The sequence below is a fragment of the Gymnodraco acuticeps genome, unplaced genomic scaffold (genome assembly GCF_902827175.1).
Source record: "Gymnodraco acuticeps unplaced genomic scaffold, fGymAcu1.1, whole genome shotgun sequence".
Lineage (NCBI taxonomy): Eukaryota > Metazoa > Chordata > Actinopteri > Perciformes > Bathydraconidae > Gymnodraco > Gymnodraco acuticeps.
In genome coordinates, this window is record NW_022990583.1 from 1965931 (window position 1) to 1980402 (window position 14472).

The 14472-nt window shown below is 39.6% G+C and overlaps 1 protein-coding gene across 1 annotated transcript in view; it reads right to left on the reverse strand.

The window, feature by feature from the left end:
- The window catches only part of hdac9b (histone deacetylase 9b), a 39440-nt gene extending 25183 nt beyond the window's left edge, over window positions 1-14257 (reverse strand). The window contains exon 1 of the mRNA XM_034228386.1: window positions 14130-14257. The gene's annotated coding sequence lies outside the window, so the exon portion shown is untranslated. The remainder of the gene's footprint in view (window positions 1-14129) is intronic.
- Between the last annotated feature and the right edge of the window lie 215 nt (window positions 14258-14472).

Below are 14472 nucleotides of genomic sequence, written 5' to 3' on the forward strand. Positions count from 1 at the left end.
GACTGGCGTCCTGTGGTATTTCCTGTCAGACTTTCAGGGTGATATAGAATGCACTTAACAGGTTGGATCAAATAACACGAAAAAGCATTTAAAGGCAGTCGGGTTTGGTACTTACTCTTGAAACATTGCCCAAAAAGTTTTGCAATTCAGCTTCTACCACATTTAGATGGAACTCGTTGACATGCAGCTTTATGTGTTTCTCTTGTAAGAAATACCCAGAATAAAAAAAAGATAGAGATGGTGCTATTGAAAGAGAGAGATGAATCAACGTACTGTATACCCTTAAAAAGTAAAAAAAACTCTTTCATAAAATGTGTTCATTTATCTGCTGTGAACCTTCTGCAGTGTGAGAGAGGGTTAGGTTTAGACTGAGCCATAATGGAGTTTCAAAAGAATTTCAAAGCTATTTATTGTGCACTGACCTTGAGTCAGTTTACTTTCTAACTTTGAATAGATCCCTGATGGCATGCCTTCATCTGCTGCTATACGTGTTCTAAATATAGATATAGAGCACAAAGGCACACTGGAAACAGAGGGCAGCTCTCAGTATTTTTACTGATCAATGTGCTCATCTCTGTTGGAAACCATTGATCCACTATTTGTGTCAAATTGACCATGTTGTTGTTGTACAACTTCCACCCTACATTCAATGATGTCAAACCCACGTCATGTTCCCCTTTGTCCCCCTTGCCCAGTACCTTCTCTCAAAGCAACACACAACTATTGATCCTCTAATGATATTATAACACCAAAGGGCTTAGCATTGATTACTGCCTTTGAAAGATCATTCTTTATGTCATCTGGCATTTTAGTGAATTTACCAATGAACATGACGCAGGATTCAGGGGAAACTTTTCCGCCTGAAACCAGTGTGCAGAATCATTGTATCAGTGTCTCCTATACCTACATCATTGAAATGCCTGCAGGAGTCATATGCCTCATCTGTATCGTACAAACACAGAGGCCCAAACAGACACATGTGACGTTGAGGGAATCCAGTCAAGCTTAACTGACTTTAGTAATCCCTGAGGGATTCATAAAAACAAAGGTTCTCTGTTCAGAGGCATCCTTCCAGTACACATCTCGCAAGTCTCATTTATGAGTGGATAATCATAGCATCATCACTCCCAAGTGCCTTGGAGCAATTAACTTAATAAGATATCAAAATATATATTCTTGGTATTACCAATATGTTATTACAAGAAAAACAGATTCTAAGTGGCTTGTTTGTCCTTTGGCAAAGTACCACCATTGTTATTTCCGTCACAAAAAAGTACAAGCTGTTTTCACCCAAGTTCCAGATTTCCTTTTAAAAAGGGACAAATCTCACTTCAGTGACCTAAATATGTTAGGCACAGGCAATAACCCAACAAAATAACAAAAATCTGTAGTTGTTTAATAGGTTATTCTTACTGTTTGAATGTTGTTCTGAATTTGTCAATGACTTTATTCTAAAGACTACAGCTAAACTTCATTCATGGGTTTTAATGGTCCATCTAAAAAAGGTCAAAAGGAAACCCAGTTTACTATGGGAAGGGTGGGCTGTCGCTTATTGTCCGAGCCGCTTCCACCTACGCCACCACTTCTTTACTTGACCACAGCACAGTCACTGTACCCACCTCCTGTGGTGTCTCAAAGGTCTTAGTCACAACAATGCCTCTGAAAAATAGCTCTTCCTCTGATTATTAAGGTAGTGCTATGCGAACCGGGAAATGTCCCACAGTGCACCGGCCACCTCTGGTGCAACCTTAATGTCTAGCCTGCTCCATATGCATGAATCTGGGGGGGGGGCTCCAGATGTATTTTTAAACACTACGCTAGGGTGACCTTGAGTTTCACATTCATATACATTTCCCACCATGGTTACAAATACACCATAGTCAGCTTGCTATCATAATGTCATGCAGTGGAAGTTACTGGTTTATTTTTCCAAAGTATGTTGTAAAGACAATGTTCCACTTTAGTAGGTCCTATGAGAGTGCCTAAACAAGTCAAACAGCTTCCGATTTCCTTTCTCCCTGAAAGCATGGTTCAGGGGTCTTCTTTCTGTTTGGTGGGAAAACAAAAGAAGTGCTACAGTTGCTTCAATTATCAATTATTACATTTCTTTTGTGGTATTTGGTCTCTGGTATTGCTGTTGTTCGACTCAATGGGAATGTCCATGTCTCTCCACATTTTGGATTTGTTGAACTACTTTTTATACCACTGACACAATGATGTTGTATGTGGTTTAGGTCATTGCATTGGCTGTTGAAATAAAGATGTTACAAATTCCTTATCTATCTTTTTGTTTTCACAATCAATCAGAAAGGAATCCAGACTTTTAATTGTGGGACACTGTGCAGCTGGGGTAAAACCCCTGGCGGATCCTTCAGCAACAGTGCACCCTGGAGGTGGATAAGAACAGGGACATAAAAGGAAAAACCGGGAAAGGCTAGAAATGCTAGAGATATTACTTGAACTTTACACAGCAAACTCCGGGGAAAGCTCCAAGAAGCACAGATACTATTAAATACAAATCAAGACATTCACTCTGCAAATAACAACACACGCACAGACAAGCTATAAAACACATGCACACAATTCCACAATGTCACCATGCTGTGCTTGGGAGTGGCGTTCCTGACCTCTGCCTTTCATCTCGGATCCAGTAACCAAACTGACTTTTCAACCCAACCCGTTCAATAACACAGGGCCTAACAAGCTTTGGCATAGGACCAGGAAAAAAAGAAAGACTGTTCCAGCTGTGAGATCTCCTCAAAGATGTGTGTGAAAAACAGTCAAAATAAATGTTAAAAACATGGATGGACCATAAAAGCTCCTATTATCAAAAGAGCAAATCAGAGCGGGATAAATGAGAATAAAAACTCCAGGTATCCTAGCATGTTAATTATTTGTTCTGAACACTGATAAAACAATTATTAATGGATGTTATTCTGAGCTTTTAAATAAATCTAAAGGGCAATATTGAAACTTCCTTTTCCTGATGATTATCTTTTTTTCTGCTTTTTGGAAACATTATATTTAGTCAGGACAGTACTAAGCTAATGCCACTCAAGCTAATAGGGAGAATGTAAAGAATGCTCTAAGGTTGTCACCTCAAAAGGGGGTACATTTATTTTTCTTTCGGTAACAGCTGGACTGGCAACCCTTTCACACCTATTCGGCCACGGAGACCTTTATGAGGGCTCTGCTCTTAGATATCCAGACAGCGTGTCCAATCTCTGTGTAATTCCCAGATCCGTTTGTTCTGCAAATTTCACGCAAAGTGGGGAGGGGTTGCAGCCATGACCTCCTGCCATCCTATAACTCACAGGATGGGCTGAGAGAGGTGGCAGGTACCCACAGATGAAAGTAACAACAAAGAGATGTTTAGTATGACGCATGCCAGGGCTGTCAGGGTTCCAGAGGATGATGGGATGGCATAGAGTGACAACTAATGGGCCTGTGAAATGCAGAGTCTGTTTCTGCCATTAAGGGAAATGGCCCCACCCTTTGATAGTTAAGTGACAATCTTCCTGTCAGGATGGGCATACCAACTCTGAAGCACAGCTCATTTATCACCTTCACTGATTTCACCCTGCAGATTTCAGTCCAGGAGTTAGGGCAGAGGGACACTTCATGGTGCCTGCCAATAGACACACTGACAAGCAGATAATCAGATTAGTATAAATAGATAGACAATACACACATTTCAAGTAAAGATAAACTGCAACAAATATCAAGCCTTTAAAAAATGGGAGGTAAAGTACTACTTAGAAAATCACTATAAACAGCTCTCTTTAGTCAAAAGAATATTAATCTAACTTGAATCCGCGAAGCAGGAGCATTAAAGCTCCCCATTTTTCATGTACACAAAAGGCCTCTAAAAGACATGAATGATTAATATTTTCAACTCGATTTGGACAGGAAGTGAAAACAAATGGAGGTACGTCCCCCCAGAGAGCCCGTGGGGTCTGCAGTGGAGCTGGATGAACTTCACTGAGAACACCAGGCTCTGAGTCTCTGCTGCAACAGGAGCCAGATCCCCCCCCTCCGGGCTCCTGCTCTCCCCCTACTATCTAGGCTATATAAAGAAAAAATATTCCTCACACATACAACTACCTACTCATCTATTCCCTCACAGTTCCTGCCCCTATCTGCACCGTGAGATCACCTCTTGACTGTTTCACCCTGCAGCAGAGCTGGAGAAAATACACTATTAGCTGGGTTTAAGGATTGATTCAAATGTTGTCTGCAATTCAACTGCCTTCATTAGCGTTGCTGTTGGTTAATAGTGACGGCAAAAATTAGAACAGAGACAACCAACACAGAGAGTGTGAGTGAGAAAAAACATCATTGTCAGAATAGTTTTGTATCACCAGGGCTACGTTCAGATTGTCTGCACAATGTCCACTGTACAGCCAAGAACAGCAGAATAAATAAAAGGTGCAAACATGACTCTCCATCATTTTTTCATGACAACACAGTCATATGAAGCCAAGAACTGCACTTTGCACTTTCCTGTTTTACCTCAAAACCCATACAACACACAGAAGAGACTAATCAAAAACAGAACTTTGATACAATATAAAGTGTGAAATTATATTATTTATATTGCAGTGGAGGAAGAAAGCGTCTGCGATGGGGTTTGCCAAACATGCAGATGTTCAGTTAGTTTAGAGGCTTCAAGTGGATTCAAAAATAGCATTATGAAGTAGGACGGTAATTTCTCAACAATGAGTCCAAGGCAGAAACTGATCCGACACCACACTGCTTGTACTCCTGTCATGTTAATGTCTTAACCTGGCATCTCCAATATTTATATAATAGCCTAAAGGGGTTAGAAATTAGATTATTGACTTATTAGAAGACATAATGAACAAAGCTTTATCCTGACAGTGACATTTTGTTCTTATATCCTGTGTGGATTACAGTAAAGGTTGTCTGTTGTCCTGACAGCCTTTTATGTAAGACAGTTTTGTGTTTCAACACTAGTTGCTAGTTTTATCCTGTTATTTAAGCTTCCATACTGTTCCGATGAGGACCACAAAACAATGAACCACTGCAGAGCAGAGACCAGCACCTTCCTCTGGGCATCAACAACACCCCTCCCTCCTGCTAAAAACTCACTGACCCAAACCCATTTTTTCCAGTCTAAGAGAAATGTCAAGTCCAGACCTCAAACTCGTCTCTTTGAAGGGAACATAGCAGCCAAATATAGCCTGCTCTACGCCTCCTGACATACATCAGGCTCTACGGGTTCTGCTAACACTAGATCATTCTGGCCGTCTGCCATGCAGTCACTTACTATTAAGCATCATAACTATACAAAGCAAATTATAACCAAGCAGTGGAGTGTACACTGTTGCCTGGTAACCTAATGCCATGTTGGGGATTCATCCTGTTATGGAACAGAAAACACTTACAGCCAGAGCCAATAATAGATCGTCGACCACACAAAAAATGGTTTAAGGGTGTCAACAAGCATGAATATGAAGCTGAGAAACATAGCATGAGAAATGTACGTTCAAATCACACATCTCACTTCTCAATGTGTGATTTTGAGCATTTTGGAAGTGTTTCTGTTATTGCAACGAACGGGGAAATTATATAATTATTATTCATCTGTCATTTTTCATGTGAAATGATAGATAGAATGAGAGCTTATTACCAAGTGTGAAATCCAGCTAAGAACACATTATGCAGACACGGACTAGGTGCTGGGTAACAGGAACCAAAGCTGTTTTTTTTGTCTTTTGGATCATAAAGAGTTACACCAATATAGGGCTGCACCTGACAAATATTGTAGATTGCAGATTATTTGTTGGGATTAATCTATTCAGGTCTATACAATCTCAGGTAATAGTGAAACGTTTCTAGTGGATTTAAGGGGATGTCTTTTAAGGGTCTTGTTTTTGGTCAGTCCAATGATCCAAAGATGTTCCATTTTGTAGGATATAAAACCTCTAAAATAAAAAACTTGAAATTTGAGAGGCTGAAAACATGTTCTGACTTTAATGATTATATGACTAACAAAGCAGTGCCGATTATTTTTCTGCCGATTATTTAACACTTACCTATAGAGGCATCACAAGGGCATCCTTTTTAACAAATACTTTGCAATGCTCCATGCTCATGGCTGATTTAAATATAGCTCTTTCTGCTTGCAAAATGAGAATATTACAAACAGTACTACATCCTAGCTACATCAGAACATTTCACAACAGGCTATAATACATTATGAGTTTGGTGTTATGAGTCTTTTGGGCATCATATATTTCCCAGTAATTGCTGTGTTTCTACACAGTTTGACATTATACTGTATGTAGACTATTATGAGTTCTGGGACTCTTATTAATGTCCCATGTCTTACAGTATAACTCTGTGGGCTTAACAGACTCATTAAATTATAAAGCAACATCAGATGATTTGTCGTAAAAGAGTCATGACATTAAACAAAATGCATTCACTGTGAGCTGTAAGGTCTGGTACAACATAGCCTCTTCTTAATAATGATTTCACTATCTAATACTTTTTGTCAAATACAATACTTAAAACAGCTATAAACTGGTGACGTATAATAAAGTTATTGATGTATTCTGGGGGGAAATGCAATGAAATTCTGCTGTGCCTTTAACAAATGTGGCCTTTGTGTCAGTGTGAGATTCATCATACGCTATTAATGTATTATGACATGTTCTGTGATAAATGTCAAATATTAACATAATCTTTATTTTAGGGAAGACATTATTCATTCAGGTTTTTAATAAGAGCATACCACAGTGCGTCATTCATGACATTACCTGAGAGGTAAAAATAGTAAACCATGACACTCTGGCCGAATAAGAAAGGAGAATCTATTATAAAATAGTATTCGAATACGAGAAACACACATAGATCCTTCACAAAGCATACTGCTATTCTACCACGTGACTGAATCTATTTATGTTCTAACATATGGTTACACCTGTAAACAGACACCCTTGCACTGTACACACCCACACACACACACACACACACCCACAGTTGTATTTTTCCTACAATTACTTTGTGCCCATTTTAGGTAGAAGAATGGCTCAATCATCCTGTCATGTCATACTTTACGTCACCAGGAACAAAACAACACAGCATTATTTCTCTTTATTGGAACTGTAATTTGTTCTGCATGACATGAAGGCTGCTTTCACACTGTCACGGTCAGTCAAGGATGGCACACAAACACAGGAAATAAACCCACAGTGACAAAGTGTAATTCATCACTTCCATCACTCTAGTTGTGAAGAAAAGGGAAGGCATTGTATTCTCTCCACTTTGAAAAACAAGCTCACACTCACTTCTTATGTCATCACTGTTATTAGCTGACTGCGGAGTGAGTCTTAAGAATATTTTAAAGGCACAAATCGTCCAGATGCCAACTTTAGGACAATAATAATCTACTAAAGCTAACATGCATTACACAACAGCGATACCATGCAACACGCTGCTTCTGTGAATACTGATTGCCAATTGTATAGCCGAACATGCCAATGTATCGGGTCCAGTGAATAATTCACAGAGGCCTGCCAAGATTTGTTCTATCGAAAAAACATTTTGTCTCATTAACACATTTATTGGTACTATGATATTATGTGTTAGGCTAAGTGTAAGGTGCTGTTAAAATGACTTTCTCTCCCTGACACAGCTCAGATGGTACCTGCCCCCTCAAGCCATCTGAGCATTGCAGACATCTGTGAGCATTAACCTGCCAAGAACAAGTCCAATGTAAGAATATTATAAATATTATAAAATGGAAAGACGGCTGAAGGGTCATTTGGAGTGGTCGTGAAAGGCTTTCATGTCATGTATGAGCAGTGTTTTTCTTGTGTTGCTGTCAAAGTGTAAATGTCATGTGTACACTGAAAGCTCTGTGGTTGTTGTGCTTTCCTATTACCTTGCTCAGCGAAGATTGAAATGCTGTCACCATATGACACCGGTGGAAAGAGCGCCGGTCAACAAAGCCATCATACAAGAGCCATTTCCAATGTAACACATCTGCTAAAAGTTTTTGTTGGAGGGATATTTTGTCCAGCATAACAACCTAGATCCATAATCACTTTATAATATAAACATCTGCACATGGCTGCACTGCCAATTAACTTGTATTACTGGCATCTAAAATATATATATATAATAAGCTCCTCACTTGATTCTACCCTTGCATGTTCATGTCTTCATGTGCCTGTTTTTAGTATCTGTAAAAACAAAGTATGCAAAACTGTTGTGGAATCCAAAATGTAGTATTTGCATACATAACTGTAATTAACTGTAACATAATTTACAACATGAAATATTCAAAATGTACTGTGTGTGTGTGTGTGTGTGTGTGTGTGTGTGTGTGTGTGTGTGTGTGTGTGTGTGTGTGTGTGTGTGTGTGTGTGTGTGTGTGTGTGTGTGTGTGTGTGTGCGTGTGCGTGCGTAGATGCAGCGGACAGACAGGTCTCAGTTGGTTTGGTGTCCTGCTTACTTTTAATACTTGTAAATAAAACTTTTGGGACGTAATTTCAGTTCCCCATTGTAGCGAACAGAGAGGGGTGGGGGGGATATATTCTGTCTCTGATAGTGTTATGTTATTATGAGAGTATTTATATAAATATATATATAAATATATATTTGTGTATATGTCCGCATCTGTAGCCTGTTATTGTCTCAATATACAGTACTGTCAATTAATTAAAGTAAATATAAGTCGTCATGAACACAGTTCTGTCCATCAGACAGAGGGCTGCTGTGCCTCCTGTCATCATTAATGGACGTCTCTTTAAAATGACCGCTCAGAGGAGAGGAGTTCTCATTTCTCTAACCGCCTGCTGCTTCCCCTCCTCTCTCCTCGGTTCCCCTCCTCGGCTCCTCGGCTCGCATCTCCTGTGGGCGGGACTAAGTCTCGAGGATAGGAGTCGAGGAGGGGAGTTAGAGAAATGAGAAAGGGCCCTGGTGCTTCCCCTCCTCGACTCCTCCACTCGCATCTCCTGTGGGCGGGACTATGACACAAGGATAGGAGTCGAGGAGGGGAATTAGAGAAATGAGAAACCTTCAAAGCATCAAATGTTATCGGTTGTGGAAAGTAACAAAGTACATTTACAAGATTTGCACCTCAGTTCAATGTTTTGAGGCATTAAACATTGTTGGATTAGTTGTATTTACTTTATACTTGGGTAGTAGTGTGCTGAGACGTTTTAAGAAGTATATAGCTATAATCATACAGTATAGGACTCACTGCTGTTCAACATAGACCACATCACAATTCTCACAATCCCAATACTAGTACACCCTTTTCTGCTTGTTATTTAATAGCTATATTAAGATATTAGTCAACTAATTAGTGGCCTGTGATCAAGGGTGATGCAGCCGATATTTAAGTTTTTCAATAAGGGCTCTTGCACTTTAAGGACGGTAGGTGCTTTCATACCTGTTTAATACATAGGCTACGTCAGCAAGTATGGCGGTCTGCACACACAAAGCAATAATGCTGGTCAGTCATCGCACAAAAACACATATTATTTTCATAACACACACACACACACAGTTCCGGTCGGCTATTGGCGGACTTACAATATAAATTGTTTAAAAAACGACCACCTATGACCGCAGAACTTACCGGTATGGACGACCCTACACCGTGAGCAAAGTGTTTAGCTTTTTAGCTAACCTGACAGTTGAAAATCATACATTTTGAAAACCCTTGGTGGAAGTGGAAAAACATTAAATATATAACATTATCAAATAATAATTATTAATACATAAATAAAAAGCATTGTTAATTATTATTATTATGTGTTACTGTTCAGGTTATAACTGTTGTATAAAAGCAATCAAGCCGTTATTTGCGCTTAAAACTCGCTCACATTTAGTTATTTATATTTTTTGTTTTGAAACATCTTGTACAAGTATACTTGCATAGGCTACTTATCACGTCGAGTGTGTTAAAGATACTTAATTATCAGATGTAGAAACGGTGTTTATCTACCTTGAGGACAGGGTTGAGGGATTGACGTGTGTTCTGTTGTTCAGATTGGAGGACACGCAGGATGCGGTCTGTGTATGACGACTGAGATATAAATAGTCTACTTGGTCGAACGAGGGGAATATATAAAATCCTAACTAAGGTAGTGGCAGACTGAACACTCTGTCTACTCCACTGTCCTCTCTGAATATGTCTGACAAGGAGAGACGTGGGCATGGCAGCTCGGGTCACTGTCTGTCGTCAGCAGGTGCACCACCTTTCTCTCCCTAAAACAACTGAAACAAAACTAACTTTCACTAGTGCTATATCCTTTTTTATTAAAACATTATACAGCCCAGATAATAAACTGGCTTGCATTTAAATAATCGGTGATGTTTACTCTATTCTAACAGTATTTTTCTTCTTTTTATTTCACTGTTTTAGTGTTGAATTAATCATGTTAGGGCTATTATAATAGATGAATGCACCAGGAATTATGATAATAGGAGTGTAAGCCACTCGAGTAGCTTGGTGCTTGTAAATAAGCTATTATTTTCTTGTTATTGCATAACATGTAAATGCTACGACAGCTGCACTTACAGACTACAGTTTGCAGAGAGGCAACTCCTAAAAATAGCACCTGTAGCGTCCACAAGTGCACAAAAAGATTATTAAAATGGAAGCAGTGCCATCTACTGGTCATAAGAGTCATTGTCATCAGCTTTGACTCCAGTAGGACTTAACCTCAGGCACAATGTTTGGCCTTGTGACATAGTCTGCTGCTATACAAAAACAATAATCTATTAATTAGACATTAGTTGATTAATCTATTATTATATAATAGAGGAGCGGTTTTATCACATGCTCAAAAACGGGTTTGCAATGCAAGTCAAAAATGCATTCCATCACAAAAAGCTGTGAACTTGCCAAATGAGCACTTTCGCACTCTTCTAATTAAGTTTGTTAAATAGGGGAGATGCTCCTATCTTAACCAGGAGCTAGGCTTGTGTGGTTAGCACCGATTATATGCAGATTTGTCATCGTCATAAATCAACAGCTGTCCATGGTCTCACGTTTTTATTTTTCACTTCAAAGCATTCTTCGGTGCCTCTCCTGAGTTAACCGTTTGTCCCAGAGGACAAATGTCTCCCCATTAGCGGAAGAACAAGGTATCTAATCATCTCCCTGTCCACTTGTTTCCCACATCACTGCTCGATGTATTAGGAGGTTTTGATACCTCTTCATCTACTTTGGCCATCCCCATGAATATTGCCTACCCTTCCTTCAGACTTTTAGTAGACATTATATGACATGGATGTGGATTGATCTCTTGATGATGTGTTCTCTGGTTCCACCTCAGCAGTGCAGGAACAGTGGTGGGAAGCGATGGAGTGAAAACCTCTCCTTGCATCTTGCCATTCTTTCTACAGCAGCTGGGAATTAACCAGGGGATGACACCACTTTCATCCCAGAACCCAGACTGTCCAGCTGTTTGCTATCGCTCATCCTGACGGCTGGACTGACAGGGGCACAGCCCAGCATCAGCAAATCTGAGGCAGAACCTATGCATGTCACTGTTACTGTCTGAGGCCTGTGCAGGAGCGCACAGCTGGCACCTGGACGCTAAGGACCATGTCATTTCTCAGTAGGAAGGCCAGCTAAGAATTTGATTAACTGTCTGGTGTTTTCCTATTTTTGTTTTACTTTCTGCATTATTCAGTTGTGTTGGGAGGTGCAAGGACCAGTGACCATGGGCTTTGGATTGTTTGTCTATAAATAATGTTTTGCTTTGTCAATAATACAATATTTTAATGCAGAAACAGAAGCACCAGAGGGCATAAGGTTCATGCAAATATATGTCATTATTTCACTCACACACACACACACACACACACACACACACACACACACACACACACACACACACACACACACACACACACACACACACACACACACACACACACACACACACACACACACACACACACACACATATACATCACTTCAGGGGACATTGACTTACATGCATTTCCTGGAGACTTATCCTAACCTTAACAATAACCAACACATGCCTAACCCTAACCTTACCCTTAACCTTACCCTTAACCTTACCCTTACCTTTACCCTAACCCTAACCAAGTCTTCACCCTAAAATTAATGATTCCCCTCATGGGGACCTCCAATTTGTCCCCATAAGGGAGGCGAGTCCCCACACGTGACTATGTAAACAGATTTAGGTCCCCACAAGTATAGTAATGCTAGGCCACACACACACTCACACACACACACACACACACACACACACACACACACACACACACACACACACACACACACACACACACACACACACACACACACACACACACACACACACACACACACACACAAACAGAGGGGTCATGGTGCAGTTTTTAAGAGGGGTGCAGACTGTGGAGGTATGCAAGGATCTGTTTTCTCCATTTATGCAGTTACTCCGTTGTCTGGTGTTTGTCCTCTTAATTTAATTTGTGGGAAACCATTTCCACCTCAACCACCCCAGTGACTATTCCTTCTTTGGTTACTGTGGCCTTTGCAGGGCTTAGGGATAGATCCAGGAGGATTACCCCCAGCAAAGGCGACCAACCTACACCCAAAATCATTAACATAGCTGCTGCAACCTATTCCCTCGCCCGTCTCTTTGTATCCAGTGCCTTGAAATGTGAGACTGCCCTTGAAAGTTGCCCTAGTGAGCATAATCTACATTCTTTCACAAGACTATTTCCAACACTCACAAAACTGTACTGCGTCGCCATACTGCTTTTTCCTTATTTATTTGTTCATAGCGTCAATACCTCTAGGTGGAGATTGCTAATCTCTGTTTCATTTATTAATCAGATATAATTTTTGTGGGAAGATAATATGTCAGGTGTCACTCTCCCTTATACTGTGACAAAACATGTTATCAGCGTACTACATTATCTTTGTTCTTGTTTTATTTCTTTAGATTTTATTAGCTGTACTGCAAAAATAAAACAATGTGCTACAATTTATATGATCGGACATTAAAGTAGCTTATTCACGTTTCTCCCAAATATAATATAGCAGAATATTTTCTTGTTCTGAAGTGCTGCACTGGGAACTTTTGAATCTCAATATACTGATTGTGTGTGTAACAGAACCGCCCAGTCACCGAGAACTCTTTAAACAGACAGTTTTGTGTCCAAGAATTTTGGCACTCATCCATGTCATCCCTGCCAGTCCTGTCTGTGGTATTTTCACCAAACAGAGGAAATGACTGTCCCATTATATCATCAGCTGTTGTGACTGTAACATTCCATGAGAAATTCAACAGACACTCTTATTGTATGATTATTAATGCATGCACTTCTCTTTCTCAACGTTTTATGAAAACAGAAATATGTTTTGAGTTTTGGTCTAGATCTGAAATCACTAACACTAAGATTTGGTCTATATATTGTTTTACTGCAAATTATCAAATTGTGCACCATATTACAAATGGTTGCAACCATACAATAGTACTCTCAAATTCACACTGTGTCAATTAAATGCATATTATATAAGCAATAACTAGGGCTTTGATTTCACAAGAGTTTACATATTTCTTGTCATTTAACCTTTTATCAAATTTGGTGTCGTTCAGCTGGTTAATCTGGTTGTAGTTAAAGGTTATGTCACTAGAGGGCCATATTCCTCCACACTTTGCTGTTAGGACCGGAAACATACTGGGGATTTAAAACCAACCAACATGAGCTGTGCAAAACTCGATTTCAGTTACACTATATTGAATCATACTGTATAACAACAATGCCAAATGATATGTAGGCTATAAGATTTAAGACAGCAGATAGGAAAAGTTCATCAAAAGTTGCAGTATGAGTTGTGTGCATACACTGTTTTCCTCCAAACAGCTTGCAAGCAATTGTTTTGTAAAAAAATTCTTCCTGTCAGCTCAAACTGCATAGAAATTGGCTTCCGTGTTTTTTAACATGACTGGCAAACAACTGTTGTAAATACCAGTTTAGACTATTTAGGAGCGCTCCTTAAAGAATCCGTTACCACAAGGCCAGAAGAGTATTAGCTAGTGATACACAATTTCGGATGTCCATGGTTTATATGCAGCGTATTAATCATATAGCATGTGTGTTGTGTCTGCATGGCATACCTTAGGAGAAGAGTGAGTCATCTATCCAGAGAAACTTCTCTTCCTGAGAGAATAATGTTGTTATAATAACTCGTTACTCCCACTGGCTCCATTAGAGATGATTTGCTGCTGATGCATATGGTTGCATGGTTATCGCTTCTTGTGCAACTTCGACATGAGTCACTGTGTGTAAATAGAATAAAGCTGTTACTAAAAGGTCGACCAAACTGGGCAGAACAGCTCGATATATGCATTCAAAAGAGAGCAGTATGGTTGTACCACCATGTAAATGATTTGCATTGCATGTTAAATTGTTTTACTCGTTCGTTAAAAAGTATCATCATTTATTTTTGACATGAGCGTG